The sequence below is a fragment of the Tupaia chinensis genome, unplaced genomic scaffold (genome assembly GCF_000334495.1).
Source record: "Tupaia chinensis unplaced genomic scaffold, TupChi_1.0 Scaffold138115_2, whole genome shotgun sequence".
NCBI classification, from domain to species: domain Eukaryota; kingdom Metazoa; phylum Chordata; class Mammalia; order Scandentia; family Tupaiidae; genus Tupaia; species Tupaia belangeri.
In genome coordinates this window covers 539,691-558,261 of record NW_006198015.1, presented here as the reverse complement: position 1 = coordinate 558,261, position 18,571 = coordinate 539,691, and the positions used below count along the sequence as shown (strand labels likewise).

The following is an 18,571-nucleotide window of genomic DNA, read 5'->3' as shown; positions in this document are numbered from 1 at the left end:
ATTAATGTTTTATATCCCCGCATTTACATTAAAAATCCACACACAAATGAAAATGAAAAAACTGCCAATCCCGATTTCTGTCCCCTATTTTCCACTCACAATCATATACTTAGGTATCTTTTGACCCCAAGAGGGAGAAAAAAAAAAATCTAACGTTCAGAACTACCAATACCAGGAAGAAGAGGGAAAAAAAAATTTTTTTTTGAGAATGAAATGTTTCCCATCATAGTGGATTCTTAAGCACGTTCTCACCTATGCGGCGTGCCAGCTGGATGTCTTCTGGCATAATTGTTACACGTTTGGCATGGATAGCACACAGGTTGGTATCTTCAAAAAGGCCAACCAAATAGGCCTCACTTGCGATCTATTTTGAAATCCTGAGCAATTGCTCACACCAGACGCTGGAAAGGAAGTTGGCGAATCAGAAGTTCAGTGGACTTCTGATAACGACTGATTTCATGGAGTGCCACAGTACCCGGCCTGTAACAATGAGGTTTCTTCACCCCACCAGTAGAGGGCGCACTCATGGGGGGGGGGTAGCTCTTGTAGCCAGTTGCTTCCTGGATGCTTTACCACCGGTGGATTTGCAGGCTGTCTGCTTTATAGGAGGCATGGTAGAGAGGCCTCCTAACTTACCCCCTTCTTCTGCTGGAGCTCAACGAGCTAGCAAAGGCACTGGCATTGGACAGCGATGGCGGCACCGCGGAGGCTGCGAACACAATGCTTCTCTTATAAAAAACGTTTTTCTTCTTTATTCATGATAAAGTGCATGAACACACTTGGGGGAGCAAGGAGGACACCTCCACAGAGTGACCCCTTTCTTCCAGCGTTCCAGCCTGTCAGATACTGGATACATGTCGCTCACGTGCTGGGAATTCAAACCACAGTCATCAGCTTCTCCTGAGCAGCATTTTACCAACATACCATGCAGTTGCCCCATGGCTCGTTTCTTTTTTTAAAAAAATTATTTATTTCTGAAACATTTTTAGAATAAATTTACATTCATTCCCTAAGCATCGTCATAGCATGCAAAATGTGATTTCCAATCCAGAATATACTGCGCAGTGGCTTAATTGTGCATGTTATCAATAATTTTCCATCTCACAGTTTTAACTTTAATAAAGAAATGCTAAGGAACTTTGCTTAAAACTTAAAGCCAGGAAACAGGTTAGGATTCTGTTCAAATAGTAGGTACATGAACCTATCGACAGCTCAAGACAGGATGAAATACTTAAAACCAGAAAACAAAGCCTAGAAGAAAATCAGTTTTAACCAAAAGTCATAAAATGCTATTTCACCAATTCAGTATCATGTACTTTATCTTAAATTCTGGGATATAATATTCAACTCCAGACTTGTCCCTATGATCAAGTTGGCCATTTCTTAGTTTTTGAACTCTTATTTCTCTGTGTCTGTATTTAATTTTCCTGGTATAACACTCCCTTCAGAACTTCTTGGAGATCTGGTCTGGTACCAGTAAATTCTTTCAGGTTTTGTTTATCTGAGAATGTTCTTGTCTTTTCTTCCCATATGAAAGATAATCTTGCCAGATACAGTATTCTTGGTTGAAATTGCTTTTCCCTTAACTCTTTGAATATATTTTCCCATTCTTTCCTTGCTTGCATTGTTTCTGATGAGAGGTCTGCTGTTAGCCTGATGGGATATCCTTTGTAGGTAACCTGACATTTCTCTTTTGCCAATCTTAGTATCTTGTCTTTGTCTGTGTTTTTTGTCAATCTGGCTATAATGTATCTTGGAGAAGATCTTCTTAGGTTGATTCTATTTGGGATCTTTTGTATTTCTTGGGACTAGATTTTTGAGCACCTCTCTAGGTTTGGAAAATTTTCTTGCACGATTTCATGGAATAGATTATCAATGCCCTTATGAGTCTCTTCGCCTTCTGGGATACCAATTATCCAGATGTTTGGATGTTTGATAGTGTCTAGTATTTCTCGTATATTATTCTCATTTTGGGGGACAATTTTCTCAGTCTTTGTGGTAGACTTTTCTAGGTCAGCCATTTTCTCTTCTATGTCTGAGATTCTATTTTCTGTATGATCTAGTCTGCTTTTAATACTTACGAGGGAGATTTTGACTTCCTGTATTTTAGCCTTTGTCTCTAACAGTTCCATTTGATTCTTTTTAAAAGTGTGTAATTCCTCTTTTAGATCTTGCAAGAATTTCCTCACCTCTTGAAACTCGTCAGCTCCTTTCTCCTGACTCTTCTGCAGTTCATTGTCTCTCTTCTCTTCCATCTCTTTTAGCTTTGTCACTATGAATATTCTCAAGTCTTTATCAGACATTTCCATGATTTCCATTGAACTGTCTGTGGATGAAGAGGAGTTATTCTTTTCCCTTAGAGGAGAGGTATTTTCTTGCTTTCCCATATTTCTTGTGGCCCTGTGGTGATTTCTAGTCATCTGATGGATGATGTGTTTCTTCCTAATCCTTAAAGTTCAATCTGAGCATTTAGGAGCATGCAGAAAGAAGTGATCTGGAATCTCTTTGGTGTTCCATTTTTATCCCTTTGTGCAGCAGATTCAGTGTATATTGAGGAATTTGTTAACCCAAATAGTATTTGGATGTTTGGCTATAGTTCCCTTAGTTCTGTCTAGAGACACCGTGAATGGAGATTGAGGACCATAGTGATGAGATTAAAAAGAAAAAAAAAAAAAGGAAACAGAGAGAGAGTAAAAACAACAACAAAAAAGAAACAGGAAAAAGGGAAAAAATTTAAAACAACAAAAAAATTATTATTTTTAAAAAAAGCAAAAAATAGAAAACCATGCAGCGCACTTGAGTGCCAGAAGAAATCACTAGTTCTCAGGAGCCATGGAGGAATCTTCTTCTGAAGGCCTGCCCCTGGCCTCACCTGGGTGGGAGGGGGAAAGGGGATTATTAGCAGGATAAAGGCAGGGCTGAAAGTTAAGAAAATACTTTACCTTTAAAAAATTTTTAAATGAAAAACTAACAAAAAAGAGAAGACAGAGGCAGGGACAGAGACAGAGAGAAGGCTAGAGGAGCTCCCTACCACTTGAGATCATGGGCTAGAGGCTGAATTATCCATAGAAAATCTGCATTTCTCTTTTTTCCCTGAAATCACTAGTTTTCAGGAGCCATGGAGGAATCCTCTGAAGGCCTGCCCCTTGCCTCTCTACTTGAGTTTGTGGGTTGAAGGCTGAATTATCAGTAGAAAATCTTCATTTCTCTTTTTTTCCCTGAAATCACTAGTTCTCAGGAGCTGTGGCGAAATCTTCTTTGGCTCATTTTTTATCATTCTCTTCTCAACCACAATGTCATGTCCTCAGACTAACTCCTCAGTCTAAACAACACCCTCCTTTCATTAGTTTGTCTTCACAGTGAAATCATTTCAATTATTTCATTGGGTAACAAGTACTTCGTCTTTCTTACATTAGACTTTAACTTGAGTGAGAGCTGGTACTTTGTCTCACTGCTCGCTAGGACAGCACCTGGCACAGGGTAGGCAGATGGAAAATACTTATTCAATGCCCACATTGCCAAGTGCCAAAGAGGTTACAATGGCAAATATGAGACAGTTCCCAGGCTGGAAAAGCTTGGTGCCTATCGTGTGCCAGGAATCCTGGCACTCAGAAAGTACATGGGCCTGAGGTGTGGACAGAGCATGGTCTGGAGAGGTCAGCGCAGGTCTGTGGGAATGCAAAGGAAGGGAGGGAGGAGCTCCCAGAGTTGGGGCAGATCCAAAAGCCCAGAGGAGTGGAACAACTGTGTTTACATGAACAGACACAGCTGCTCAGTCGGCCTAGAGTAACCTGTGCTCAGAGACAGGTTAGCGGTGGCAGGGGAGGAAGATAGGAACTCCACCACAAAAAGCTTGAGTGCCAAGCTAACGGACTTGAACTTCTGTCTGCCCACCTTCTCCTTTTCCTTAAAAATGGGAAAAAAGTCCTACCCTGCAAAATCTGCGGAGAGCGGCAGGGCCAACATTAGTGCGGGAGCGCTCAGGCCTTGGTGTGGTGGCCCCTGGTGTCAGTGGAGGAGGCACAGTTCCAGGAAGCTGCAGATTTGCCCCAAATTCTCCATGGGATGAGTCTTTCTTCTGTAGAAATAGCAATTGGGTAAGTTGTTTTCCCTTTCTTATTTTGTTATGTAAATTCATACACAATACATGTCACCATGCTGACCTTTGTTAAGGATGATTCCTTGGACTAATCCACATCAGCACAGTCAGACAGCCATCTGTCTAGGTCAGAGCCTTTGAATGACTGAAAGGAAATTCGGCAACATTTTTGATTTTTTTTTCTTTTTTTGTTGTTTTTCTCTGTCTCGTTTTCTTTTTTCTTGTCTCTTCACTCTCCAATATCCTTTCAGTGTGTTTTTAGACAGATCTAAGATCACTGTAGCTAAACATTCAAATACTAATAGGGTTGAAATATTCCCCACTATCTTCTGAATCTGCTGCACCAGCAAGCACAATAGAACAGCAAAGAGATTCTGGATCACCTCTGTCTGCTTGCTCCTTAACATTAAGGCTGAACCTCCAGAATTTGAAAGAAAACACAACATTCATCAGATGACAAGAAATCACCGCCGGATCACGAGAAACATGGGAAAACAAGAAAATACCTCTCCTCCTAGGGAAAAGAGTAACTCTTCATCCACAAGCAGTTCGGTGAAAATCATGGAAATGTCTGATAAGGAATTCAGATCATTCATAATGTCTAAGCTAACAGAGATGGAAGAGAAGAGAGATAATGAACTACTAAAGAGAAAGGAGAAAGAGATTGACGAGTTCCAAGAGATGAGGAAATTCCTGCAAGATCTAAAAGTGGAATTACACACTTTACAAAAGACTCAAACCGAACTGCTAGAGATGAAGTCTATAATACAAGAAGTCAAAATCTCCCTGGAAAGCATTAAAAGCAGACTAGATCATTCAGAAAATAGAATCTCAGATGTAGAGGAGAAAATGGCTGGCCTAGAAAAATCCACCATGAAGGCTGAGAAAATGGCACAAAAATTTGAGAATAATATGCGAGAAGTACTGGATACCATCAAACGTCCAAATATCCGGATAATTGGCATTCCAGAAGGTGAGGAAACCCATAAGGGCATTGATAATCTATTCCAGGAAATCCTGCAAGAAAACTTTCCAAACCTAGAGAGGCATTCAAAGATCCAGTCCCAGGAAATACAACGGACCCCAAATAGAATCAACCCTAGAAGATCTTCTCCAAGACACATTATAGCCAGGTTGACCAAAACTGCAGACAAAGACAAGATACTAAGATTAGCAAGAGAAAAACATCAAGTTACCTACAAAGGACATCCCATCAGGCTAACAGCAGATCTCTCATCAGAAACAATAAAAGCGAGGAGAGAATGGGAAAATATATTCCAAGTGTTAAGAGAGAAGCAGTTTCAGCCAAGAATACTGTATCCGGCAAGATTATCTTTCAGGTGGGAAGAAAAGACAAGAACATTCTCAGATAAACAAAACCTGAAAGAATTTACCAGCACCAGACCAGACCTCCAAGAAGTTCTCAAGGATGTGCTGTATCAGGAAAACTAAACGCAGATACATGGAAATAAGAGTCCAAAAACTGAGAAAGTAGCTAACTTAATCATAGGGACAAGTCTGGAGTTGAATACTATATCCCAGAATTTAATCAGGAAAATTGAACCAGAACAGAAGATAAAAGTATATGAGACTGATAGGTTCATGCACCTACCATTTGAACAGAATCCTAACCTGTTTCCGGGCTTTAAGCAAAGTTCCTTGGCGGTTCTTTGATTTAAGTTAAAACTGGTTTTCTTAGTAGTAACGAGGGAACTCACCTTTGAAAGTAGTCAGGTTATGTAGGAAATTGTGTGATCAATGCAATGTGGGTGGGAAGGGAATGGAGGACAATTTTGGACACTGGAGGTGGTGTGAGAGGAGGGTGGGAAGAGACAGAGGGTCAGAAAGAGGGGTGGAAATAATTCTAGCAACTAGAATTGGAAATTATTTTTTTTTGTAATGTGCATGATTGAGTCACTATGCAGTGTGTACTGGATGGGAGATCGCATTTTGTGTGCTGTGATGATGCCTAGAGAAGGAATGTAAATTGAGTTACAAAAAAGAGTTTCAGGAAAACAAAATATATCTATTCAATGACTGCAGTAGGATATGTAGCCCCAGTTAGGTGCTACTTGATAGGATGCGTAAAGTTAGATGCTCATGGAAATGTGTGTGTCACATGTGTTTGCTAGGAGGGTATTTGGATTGATGAGGGTCTTTGGTGATTCAATAAAATGTGGGGGGAAAATGGTATAGAAAGCAAACATAGATAACAGAGACAGTGTGGGAGGAGAACAGGAGGTGGCAGAGGGTAAGAGATAGGGAACCAAGGATGGGGGGGAAAAGCGAAACATACAGAAAACAAGAAATGGAAAATCATTTGCTAATAATAACATGTTTGTTGATGTGCTTGACTGAGACAATATATAGTGTACTCTGGATGGAAAATCTCATTTTGTATGTTGTAATGATGCACAGTGAATGAATGCAAATAAATAAATTGGAAAAAAAAAAAAAGAAAAAAAAATGGGAAAAAAGAAATAAGTTCAACCTCATAAGCTTGTTGTAAGAATAGAATTGAGGGCATCCACTGATGTATCATGTCCTTAATTGATAAAAAATTAGTTGAATTGAGGTCAGCAGGTGGCGTGTAGTTAAGGTGCTGGACTCACACATAGCAGACCGCGGTTCAAGTCTCAGACCTGCCAGCTTGCTTTCTTACTTTCCCTCTCTCTCTCTGTTTCTCTCTGATCAAATTAAAATAATAATAATAAATAATAATTTCAAAAAATTAATTGAATAAAATTTAGACGCATAACTGCTAATAAGCATCTTAGGGGCCAGCAGGTGGCATGGTGGTTAAGGATGCTAGACTCCCACATGGCCAACCGTGGTTCGACTCCAGGACCTGGTGGCTTGTTTTCTCACTTCCCATCTCTCTCTCTCACACTCTGTCCCTATCTGATCAAATTAAAATAAAATACAGTTAAATAATTATATAAAATAAATGTTTTGAAAATCTTGTTTCTAGGACTTAAACAGATGATACATGATTTTTTACCCACACTCACATTTTTTTTTTCATTTTTTTGCTCTAGGGTGTGTGCATTCGCCAGAGAGACAGAAAGCAAGAAATCACCCCCCACCACCACCACCCGGGAGATGACAATGCCAAAATTCCCTCTCTTCCATTTTCCTCTCTGGATTTTGGGCGCACACGTATACACACCTGGCATGAGTTTTAAGCTCCGGGGTCTGGGACTTGAACTGTGAGAGTCCAGCAATATAACCATTCTGCCATCTGCTGGACCCCCCCCACACACACACACTCACACACACTCACATTTCAACCAACTTATTACTCCTTATATCACCTACCACTTACTTATATACATCTAGCAACTTACTCCATCCCATCTATACATCCTCTCTTGGCCCATATCAGAGTGGAATCGGGTGTCAGGAGCGGACACAGCATAATTGGTTCCTCATGGGAAGGTTTTAGTTCAAGTCCTGAGGTCTCCCAGAGCACTCTGGGTGCACATGCCCCTGGTTTTGCTGAGACTAGAGGCGGATTCCCTGTCTTTCTCTCTGTCTTTCTCTGGTTGATTGATAGTGTTGTTGAAAGCTAGTATGTCCTGGGCCAGCAGGTGGCGTGCAGATTAAGCTGGATCCCACCTAGCCGACTGTGCAGTTTGAGTCCTGTACCAGGAGGCTTGAAAATCACACTGGGTGCATATGTATGCATGCCCAAAAATCCCGAGAGGAGAATGGAGAAGGGTTTGCAGCACGGCCATCCCCTCAGGAGATGATTTCTCACTTTGCTTCTCCCTCTCTCTTTCTCTTGCCACTCTCTCACCACCCTCACCCCATAAACACACATGCCCTACGGCAAATATCTTGCAAGAAAAAGCTGGCACATCTTTGCTTGTTGTATGTCCACTTTTATTAATTTTTAAGAGAAAGGTATTGAAATCTGACTATAATTGTGGATTTATCTGTGCTTCTCTTCCAGTTCCATCTGGTTTTGCTACTCTTACTGTGTAGCTCTGTTATTGGGTAAATATTCAGGATTATGGGACCAGCAGGTGGTGTGCTGGTTAAGGCGCTGGACACTCCCACATGGTCGACCGGGGTTCAAGTCCTGGACCTGGTGGCTTGCTTTCTCACTTGCTCTTACTCTCACTCTCTGTCTCTCTCTGATCAAATTAAAAATCAATGAATGAATAAATAAATAATAAAATAGTTACTTTTAAAAAAAGAATGATTAAAAAATATTCAGGATTATACTATTGTCTTGATGAATTGACTTTATCGTTGTGAAATGACCTTCTTTACCCTAGTAATATGCTTTGTTCTGAAATCTGCTTTGTTTAATAGTAACCCAGCCACCCAGCTTTCTTTTGACCAGTGTTATATGGCACATTTTCTTTTTCTCCTTAATTATTTGTATCTTTGCATTTAAATTTTCTTTCTTTTTTTTTTTTTTTTAAGAGAGGTTTTTACTATAGGGCGCCGTGCTAGCCAGAAAGAGAAAGACAAAGAGATAGAAAGTGAGAAATCACCCCCCAGGGGGGATGGCCACCCCGCAATCCCTTCTCCTCCATTCTCCTCTCGGGATCTTGGGCACACATGCACACACGCCCGGCATGAGTTTAAGCCACTGGGTCCGGGACTCAAACCGCGTTTGACTACATGGGAGTCCAGCGACATAAATTTGGTTTCTTGACAGTAAGTATATGGTTGGTGTTTGCTTATGTCCAGTTTAACTACCCCCTCCTTTTCACTGGATATTTAGTTCATTCTTTTTTTTTTTTTTTTGAGAGGTTTTTGTTATAGGGCGCGTGCACATGCCAGAAAGACAGAGACAGAGACAGAAAGCGAGAAATCACCCCCTAGGAGGGATGACCATGCGGCAATCCCTTTTCCTCCATTCTCCTCTCAGGATCTTGGGCACACACACACGTGCTCGGCATGAGTTTAAACCACCAGGTCCAGGACTCGAACCTCGGTTGACTACATGAGAGTTCAGCAACATAGCCATTATGCTAACTGCTGGTCCCCAGTTCATTCGTATTTAAGATTATTATTAATATAGTTATGTTTAAGTCTATTATCTTGATATTTGTTTTCTCTTTGTCCCATCTCTTCTTTGTGGCCTTTTCTCTTTCTTTTTAATTTTTAGGTTTTTGCTATAGAGTGTGTGTGCTCGCGGGAGATAGAGACAGTGAGAGGGAAAAATGAGAAATCAGACCCCCAAGAGGGATGACCATGCCACAATCTTGTCTCCTCCATTCTCCTCTTAGGATTTTGGGTAGGCACACATATGTACCCTGCATGAATTTCAAACCACCGGGTCTGGGCCTATGTTGGAGTCTAGTGCCTTAATACAAGGATACCTGCAGCTTAACTCCCTCCCACCTTTAATTTTTATTGGATTGTGTGTTTTTTTAAAGAATTAGTTTATTTAATTTTATTTATTTTAATTTGACCTGAGAGGGCAGAACGAGAGAGAGAGGGAAAGTAAGAAAGCAAGCCGCCAGGTCTGGGACTTGAACCGTGGTTGGCCATGGGGGAGTCTAGTGCCCTTACCCATCACGCCACCTGCCGACCCCATGGATTGTGTATTTTTATGATTCAATTTTACCTTCTTTGTTGAGTTATTAGCTATAACTTCATTATATTAATAGGTACTTTAAGGTTTATAGTTTACATCTTTAACTTGTCGCAGTTTACCTTCAAGTGATACTTAGCATAAAAATAGTATATTGCATCATACTTCCCAGCTTCTTTGCATGCTTGGTAATCTTTGATTGAATGCCAGACATTATGAATTTTATCTTGTCAGTGTTAAATATTTTTGTGTTCCTATAAATGTTTTTGAGCTTTGTTCTGGGAAGCATTAAAGTGCACACCATTTAATCTTTTTATATTTACCTTTTAAGACTTACTAGGCAGGACCAGAGCAGTGTTTAGTCTAGGGCTAATTCTCCCCCACTTAGTGAGTCGAGACTGTGAGTACTCTACCTAATGAATGCCCTCTGATTTGTGAGATTTTCCATTCCAGCTGATGGAAAGAGGCACTATTCCCGGCTCCCTGTGAATGTCACATACTATTCCCTCTGTTTCTATTAGAAGGTTCTTTACCTCCCTCAGGTAGTTAAGCTTAGGTACTGAATACATGTGAGACTACGTCCAAAATCTGAAGATAAAATTGCAAATATCTAGGGTTCTTGGTACTCTGCCCTGTACCTCTAGTTGCCTTGGTCACCCTGGACTCAGCTGTGTGACCTCAGTCCTCAGTCCTTGGTGTCTGCCAGGTGCTGCCTGGTTTCCAATTTCCTGTGCTGCAGCCTGGGAACTCCCCAGGCAATAAAGTAAGGAAGTGTATGGCTTACTTGGTCTGCTTCCTATCTTTCAGGAATCACCGCCTCTCATTAAAAACCATTGGTTTTTATTACTATTTTCTGATTCTCATTGCTCTATCTTGTTTTGAAGATCTGACTCAGCCAAAATTTTATATATATAGCTATAAAAAAAAAAAGTTAAAGTATTTCCCAATCAATGAACTTCACTATGGCCAAGAAACTGGATGGCAATAATTTCACTGACATGCTAGAAGACGACAGTAAAGGATTAATGAAAAGCACAAACATCGATACAAAAATTCTTAGTATTCCATTTCTGGGAAACCTAAAGGCTTTTCTGAGATAATTCTGACTCTGAGTTATGGGACTTTCTTTTTAGAACTGATCTTTTTTTTGGAGAGATTTTCGCTATAAGGTGCGTGCGCTCGCCAGACAGACAGAGAGAGACATTAGAGACAGAAAGCGAGAAATCACCACCCAGGGGGGATGGTCACGCTGTAACCCCTTGTCCTCCATTCTCCTCTCGGGATCTTGGGCACACACACACACACACTGCTGGTTCCCAGAACTGATCTTTGACCTTAACTTCAAGTACATGAGACTCTTTGGTCCCATTCTCCTTTTCCCACCTATTCACTAAACTAAGTTAATAAGAAGGCATGGCCTGGGGACCAGCAGTTAGTGTAATGGCTATGTCGCTGGATTCCCATGTAGTCGACCGCAGTTCACTCCCATGTAGTTGACCGCAGTTCACATCCCGGATCCGGTGGCTTAAAACTCACGCCGGGCGTGTGTGCGTGCGTGCCCAAGATCCCAAGAGGTAAGGGATTGTGGCATGACCATCCCCCCTGGGGGGTGATTTCTCGCTTTCTGTCTCTATGTCTCTCTCTATCTGTCTGGTGAGCACACGCGCCCTGTAACGAAAACCTCTAAAAAAAAAAAAAAAAAAAAAAGAAGCCCTGGCCTGTAAGACCAGGGGCTGGATAAGGCAGAAAGCTGCTGAACTGGTTTTCCTAACCCAGACTCTAGGGAATCCGTTGTTTGTAAAATGAAGCTGTTATCACCCTCTTTCTCACCAAGTATTTGTCAGGTGTTGAGTCTCACAGCATTGCTGCCAAACCAGAAGTCTGTCCTTTCAACCCTTGACCCCAGTGGCTGACCTATCTCTAACATTACACTATGTACTGTAGTGGGGAGAAACTATCAAGCACCCTGTTTTGGCCTGGGTGCTGAGCGACCCAAGTGAGCAATTGTGGAAACATTAAAGACATCCAAGGGTGGACCCCAGATTTTCATTTCCAGGCTGAAAAGGCCACTGGATCCCCAGAGGAGCAAATCAAGAGACCCCACCAACATCACGGCACTTTGTCTTGAAATTTTCTTTTTTTTTTTTCAACTTATTGATCCATTTATTATTTTTTAATTTGACCAGAGAGAGACACACAGAGAGGGAAAGTGAGAAAGCAAGTCACCAGGTCCAGAACTAGAACAGGCGTCAGTCACGTGGGAGTGTCCAGCACCTTAACCACCAGCCATCCGCTGGCCCCCTTCTGTGCCCCTTCGGGCCCTCTCCGCCATGTTTTTGCCATCTGTCCGTGTTGTCACGTCTCTACTTTGTTCCTTCTAGCTGGCCGTGTTTCCATGTGTGGGAGGCATGGCAGTGTGGCTGCTGTGTCTCGCGTCTCTCTGGTGCACCTGAAGAACCCAGGGAAGGAGAACTGATGCTAAGAATGAGGACTAAGGCTTTGGGAGCACACCAGGAGCTCCAGGATGGGAGGTAGACAATATATGTTCGGACCCGGCAACAGCAAAATGGACTATTTTGTGGCCAGCAGATGGGTCTGTGGGGGCCTTGACGATGGGGCACACACTGAGCTGGAATGAGGGTGTCTGCCTGTCTGTGTAAACCAGAGGGACTGCACAGGCATGGTCCAGGGATCCAGGTGCCGGGTCCACGTCCCTCTGGGAAGTGCTGATTTTGAAGTCCACCCCCCAACTCAACCTGATCTTAAAAACCCCCAAAAAAAAAAAAAAAAAAAAAAGAAGGCCTGGCCTGTAAGACCAGGGGCTGGATAAGGCAGAAAGCTGCTGAACTGGTTTTCCTAACCCAGACTCTAGGGAATCCGTTGTTTGTAAAATGAAGCTGTTATCACCCTCTTTCTCACCAAGTATTTGTCAGGTGTTGAGTCTCACAGCATTGCTGCCAAACCAGAAGTCTGTCCTTTCAACCCTTGACCCCAGTGGCTGACCTATCTCTAACATTACACTATGTACTGTAGTGGGGAGAAACTATCAAGCACCCTGTTTTGGCCTGGGTGCTGAGCGACCCAAGTGAGCAATTGTGGAAACATTAAAGACATCCAAGGGTGGACCCCAGATTTTCATTTCCAGGCTGAAAAGGCCACTGGATCCCCAGAGGAGCAAATCAAGAGACCCCACCAACATCACGGCACTTTGTCTTGAAATTTTCTTTTTTTTTTTTCAACTTATTGATCCATTTATTATTTTTTAATTTGACCAGAGAGAGACACACAGAGAGGGAAAGTGAGAAAGCAAGTCACCAGGTCCAGAACTAGAACAGGCGTCAGTCACGTGGGAGTGTCCAGCACCTTAACCACCAGCCATCCGCTGGCCCCCTTCTGTGCCCCTTCGGGCCCTCTCCGCCATGTTTTTGCCATCTGTCCGTGTTGTCACGTCTCTACTTTGTTCCTTCTAGCTGGCCGTGTTTCCATGTGTGGGAGGCATGGCAGTGTGGCTGCTGTGTCTCGCGTCTCTCTGGTGCACCTGAAGAACCCAGGGAAGGAGAACTGATGCTAAGAATGAGGACTAAGGCTTTGGGAGCACACCAGGAGCTCCAGGATGGGAGGTAGACAATATATGTTCGGACCCGGCAACAGCAAAATGGACTATTTTGTGGCCAGCAGATGGGTCTGTGGGGGCCTTGACGATGGGGCACACACTGAGCTGGAATGAGGGTGTCTGCCTGTCTGTGTAAACCAGAGGGACTGCACAGGCATGGTCCAGGGATCCAGGTGCCGGGTCCACGTCCCTCTGGGAAGTGCTGATTTTGAAGTCCACCCCCCAACTCAACCTGATCTTTCTGAGAGTCGGGGTGCTGTTGGGTGAGCTTCAGCCTTGCCCTCTTCAGCTTTGTTCAGAGGTTCTTGAACCAAACTGAACAAGAAGTTCAAGTCTTCTAGCTGTTTCTCTGTGAATATGGTTGGTCTCCTCTGTGAGTTCTGGTGAGTGCCTATGGGCAGAGCTCTGAGCCTGACATCTAGTCTAGACAGGCTTGCTCAAAAGCTCAGGACTAACGGCAGCTGCTGTCATGAAATTTTCTAAAACTAGGGGTAAAGGAAAGTTTCTAAAAGTGTGGGGAAGACGGAACAGAGACAGGCGGGTAGGAGAATGGAGTCTGCATGTATTATAACCAGAAGTGTGATGGACAGTTTCTGGAAGTTTTAAATCAAGAAACAGCACAAACTATTAGTGAGAATTATAAAACTAAAGAAAAAGCAAAAAGTTGAAAGTGGTGACCTCTAGGAGCAAAAATAAAACAGGAAGTAAAAAGATAGAGGGTTGGATGTTTCTTATCAGTTTTCTAGTACTACATATGTACTTTTTTTAACAACCGTGTGCATTGCCTGTATTTATTTTTTATTGTGGTAAAATATACATAACAAAAAAGGTACCATTTTAACCACCTACGAGCATATATTAATAATTAGTGGTGGGGCTGGCAGGGGGGGTGGTGGGTAGGGGGGGGGAGCTTCACCTCGTGGTGGTTAGGGTGCTGGACTTCCACATGGTCGACCACAGTTTGAGTCCCGGCCCTGGGGACTTGCTTTCTCACTTTCACTTTCTCTCTCTCTTTCTCTCTCTCTGTCTCTGTCTGGTCAAATTAAAAAAATAAATAAATAATCATAGCAAATAAAATTAAATACATAATTATTTAGGAAAATTAAATAAATAAATAAATACTGGCATTAAGTACACGAACATTATCTATCATTACCATCTATCTCTGGAACTCTTCTATCATCCCAAACTGAAACTCTATACCTAATAAACAATAACGCCCCATTTCTTCCTCCCTCCTTCCAGTCCCCTGTAACCACTATTTACTTTCTCTATGAATTTCAGTCTTCTAGGTACCTTATATAAATGGAATCATACAATAACTGTCCTTTAGTGTCTGGCTTTACTTCATTTGGCAAAATGTTTTAAAGTTTCATGCTATGTTGTAGTATGTGTCATAATTTCCTTTAAAATATTTGATTTATTATTATCATTTTACTTTGCTATAGAGCATGTGCACTCACCAGAGACAGAAACAGAGAGACAGGGAAAGTGAGAAAGCAAGCCGCCAAGTTTGGGATTTGAACCAAGGTCGGCCGTATCGGAGTTCAGCGCCTTAACCATCACACCGTCTGCTGGCTCTGATTTATATATATATATAAATTTTTTTAAAGATTTTTGCCACAAAGAGCATGCACTCTCCAAAGAGAGAGAGAGAGACAGTGGGAGGAAAAGTGAGAAATCACCCCCCTACCCCCGAGGAATAGCCATACTGCAATCCCTTCTCTTCCATTTTCCCCCTGGGATTTTGGGTACACAAACATATGTGCCCAGCATGATTTTCAAGCCACCAGGTCTGGGACTCAAACTGCAGTCAGCTGTATGGGAGTCCAACACCTTAACTACTGCACTTCCTACTGGCTCCAATTTTTTTTTTCCTTTTAATTGCCAGAGGGCAGGTGGACTCTCTAGAGTGAGACAGAGAGATGAGAGAGCAACCCCTAGAGGGGCATAGCCATGTCACGTCTGATCTCCTCCATTTCTCCATCCTGTCGGGTATGTTTTTCAAGCTGTTGGTTAGCCAGGCGGGCTCTGGCTCTCTTAACCATTAGGCTGCTGGGCTGGTCCACCAGTGCTACGTCTGTACACTCATCATGAGCATCTAAGAAGCACTGGACAGCACTGGATACAAACATTACAGGGAGTGGCCACTGGGACGGTAAGCCTGCATTAGGGAGAACTGCCTTTGTGACTTTCTACCTGGGGCCCAGATTTTATGTGCATTTTGTCTTCTCATGGAACCACATGTGATAGCCCTCCAAGTTTTTTGCTTTTTTGTAAATACTATAGCTTATAGGCCAGCAGGTGGCGTGGTGGTTAAGGGTGCTGGACTCCCACACGGCTGACTGCAGTTCAAGTCCCGGACGGCTTGCTTTCTCACTTTCCCTCTCTCTTTCTCTCTCACTCTGTCCCTCTCTGGTAAAATTAAAATAAATAAATGAAAAGCTAAATATATATATATGTGTGTGTATGTGTGTATGTGTGTGTGTGTGTGCGCGCGCGCATATATATGTAAATATATATATATGTATATATATATTATATGTATCTCAATACCTCATCATGGTCCCTTATTGGGTTGTAGAAAGGATTAATTTAAATACCTGCAGAGTGCTTGCAACACCACCTGGCACACAGGAAGTGCTCTATAAATCTGAAGCTCTTTGAGACTGTCACCATTATGGCACAGAGTACCCAGAAGAACATTCACCCCACGGTTAACAAGGGTTTACTCTGAGGAGTGAGATTTAGGAAGGGAGGCTGGTGAAAGGATTTTAATTTCTACTTTGTGTACCTCTGTATTGTTCATTACTTTTTATGAAAAGTAAAATAAAGGAAAAAAGTAAGTAAAATGCATTTGGCTAAGAGAATATAAAACAGTCTCTCCCAATCTCCTGCTAAAATAGCTAAGACATCGAAATTTAATAAAAAAAAATACTATACAAATATGTAAAACTGATGTTTCCAATTCAAGGATTGAAATTTACAAGAACGTTCTGAACTTACAAGACCAAAGGCCAACACTGGTTACAAGTGTGTGTGTGTGTTTGGAAGGTGGGGATGACCATGGTCCATCTGTGCTGTACCTGCCCCCGCCAGAAATTAGCAATTAAAACGATCCGAGGCCAATGCCAAATCGTGATATCAAGTCTTCTTTACTTCACGATGAATTTGCCCTTTTGTTTTGAGGCAGGTATTGGGTTGGGGCCACCTTGAGAAAGAACTCTGTTTTCTTTCCATACTCAGTAAGAAACTACAAGTCCCAGAAGACCCCTCCACAGGAAGAGTGGGGCAGGATAGGTGAAGGTGTGTCTGACACTGAAGCCTGGTTTTAGAGCCTCCGGCCCCAGCACAACTCACGGCCTAACGTCATCCTCCACTTGGACGCTTGTGTGTGCAGAGGTCAAGGGCGCAAGAAACCTCGCCTCGGTGCCGGTGTTGAAGGGATCCCTCGAAGAGCGCACTAGCCAACACGAAAGAGGACGCAAGGCTGTCAGAGTGGGCAGCCATACTGCTGCAAACCCTGGCGAGCAGGACAGCCAACGCAACTGTCCAATCCGCAAGTGACAGGGAGCAGCCACACCAGAGTGGGCGGCCCCAGGACATGCCAGACACAAGGGGCAGGGGGCAGAGTCTGCTTCCACGGTGGCCTGGGAATGAGGCTCAAACAGAAACAGTCATGTTAGGAACTGTCATTACTCACGAGAGGAAGTAGTACTGCACTTAGAACCTGGCCTCCCTCCCTGCCACTTTCCTGAACGCCACTAGATGTAATTACCACGGCATTCACTATGCTTTCGTGCGGCCACTTGGAAGTCTGGCTGGTCCTCAAAAGTTAAACAGAGTTATCATGTGACCCCGCCATTGAACACATAAACCAGGATAAAACTTGTACGCAAATATTCATGCGGCATTATGCATGAGAGCCAGCAAGTGGAAACCAGCCAATGGCCGTCATTTGAGAATGGATGAACAAAATGCGATCTATCCACACGGTGGAGTACTCTTCAGTCATTAATGGGAATGAAGTACTGAAGCATGCTACGTTAGGAGTGAACCCTGAGAACATTTTGTTTCATGAAGAAGACAGACATAAAAAGCCATGTATTCCGTGACTCATTGATAGGAAATATCCAGAATAAAAAACTGGAGATAGAAAGTAGCTTAGTGGTTACCAGGGAAGGGGGGGGAGAGGATTGGGAGTGACGGCTAAGAGGAACAGGACTGCTTTTTGGGTGAGCAACGTCTGCTGGAAATAGGTATTGGTGATGGTGGCATAACCATGAAAATATACTAAACTGCACTAAATCATACTCTTTATTTTCTTTATCTTTTACAGAATTATTATTTCATCCCATTTTCATTTGACCACAGAGAGAGAAAGGGGAAGCAAGAAAGCAAGCCTCCAGGTCTGGGACTAGAACCACAGTCAGCCATGTGGGAGTTTAGTGCTTTAACCACTATATCACCTGCTGGCCCCTAATTCATACACTTTATTTATTTTTTAAAGAATTATTTAATTTTATTTATTTATTCATTTATTTTAATTTGACCAGAAACAGAGAGAGAGGGAAAGGGAGAAAGCAAGCCACCAGCTTGAGAACTCAAACAGGGGTTGGCCATGTGGGAGTGTCCAGTGCCTTAACCACCACACCACCTGCCGGCTCCCATACATTTCAAATAGATGAGTTTCATGATATGGGAACTGCATCTCAATAAAGCTGCTGAAAGACAAAGAACTCCCACATTAGTAAAATAATTTTTAGAAAGTACGGCCAGGGGTGCCAATTTTTATGTCTACTTTTCAAATTTTTCCCCTCTTGGCAGCTATTATATTTATCATTTGACACTCTGGAGCCAGACTCTGCTGGATTCCAATTCAAGCTCCTCCTGATGAACTGAATAATCTTGGACAAATATCTTAATTATTCTAAACCTCCGTTTCCTCACGGAGGAAATTTGGGGGGTTATATAGTTTACTTCATAGGGTGGTCCTGAGAACATAATGAGAGAATGGTATTGAGTGCCTGGCATGTTCGTAAGTGCTCAAGAAATATCAGCTGCCATTGTTGTCATTAAAACTAAAAAGTAATAGATAATGCTAATAATAATAATAGCTAACACCCATATATCACTGCTGCAAGGGGCTTTACTTTTTTTTTTTTTGGCCATTGGATGCTGGGCTCACCAGAGAGGCAGAGAGCGACAGTAAGACAAAGTGAGAAATCTCCCCCATGGGGAATGGCCATGCTGCCATCTCTTCTCCTCCAGTCTCCTCTCAGGATTTTGAGAATGCACAACTACC

General features: G+C 42.6%; 1 pseudogene; it reads right to left on the bottom strand.

The window, feature by feature from the left end:
* Positions 1–207: 207 nt before the first annotated feature.
* Positions 208–613, bottom strand: LOC102496918 (histone H3.3C-like; annotated as a pseudogene).
* Between the last annotated feature and the right edge of the window lie 17,958 nt (positions 614–18,571).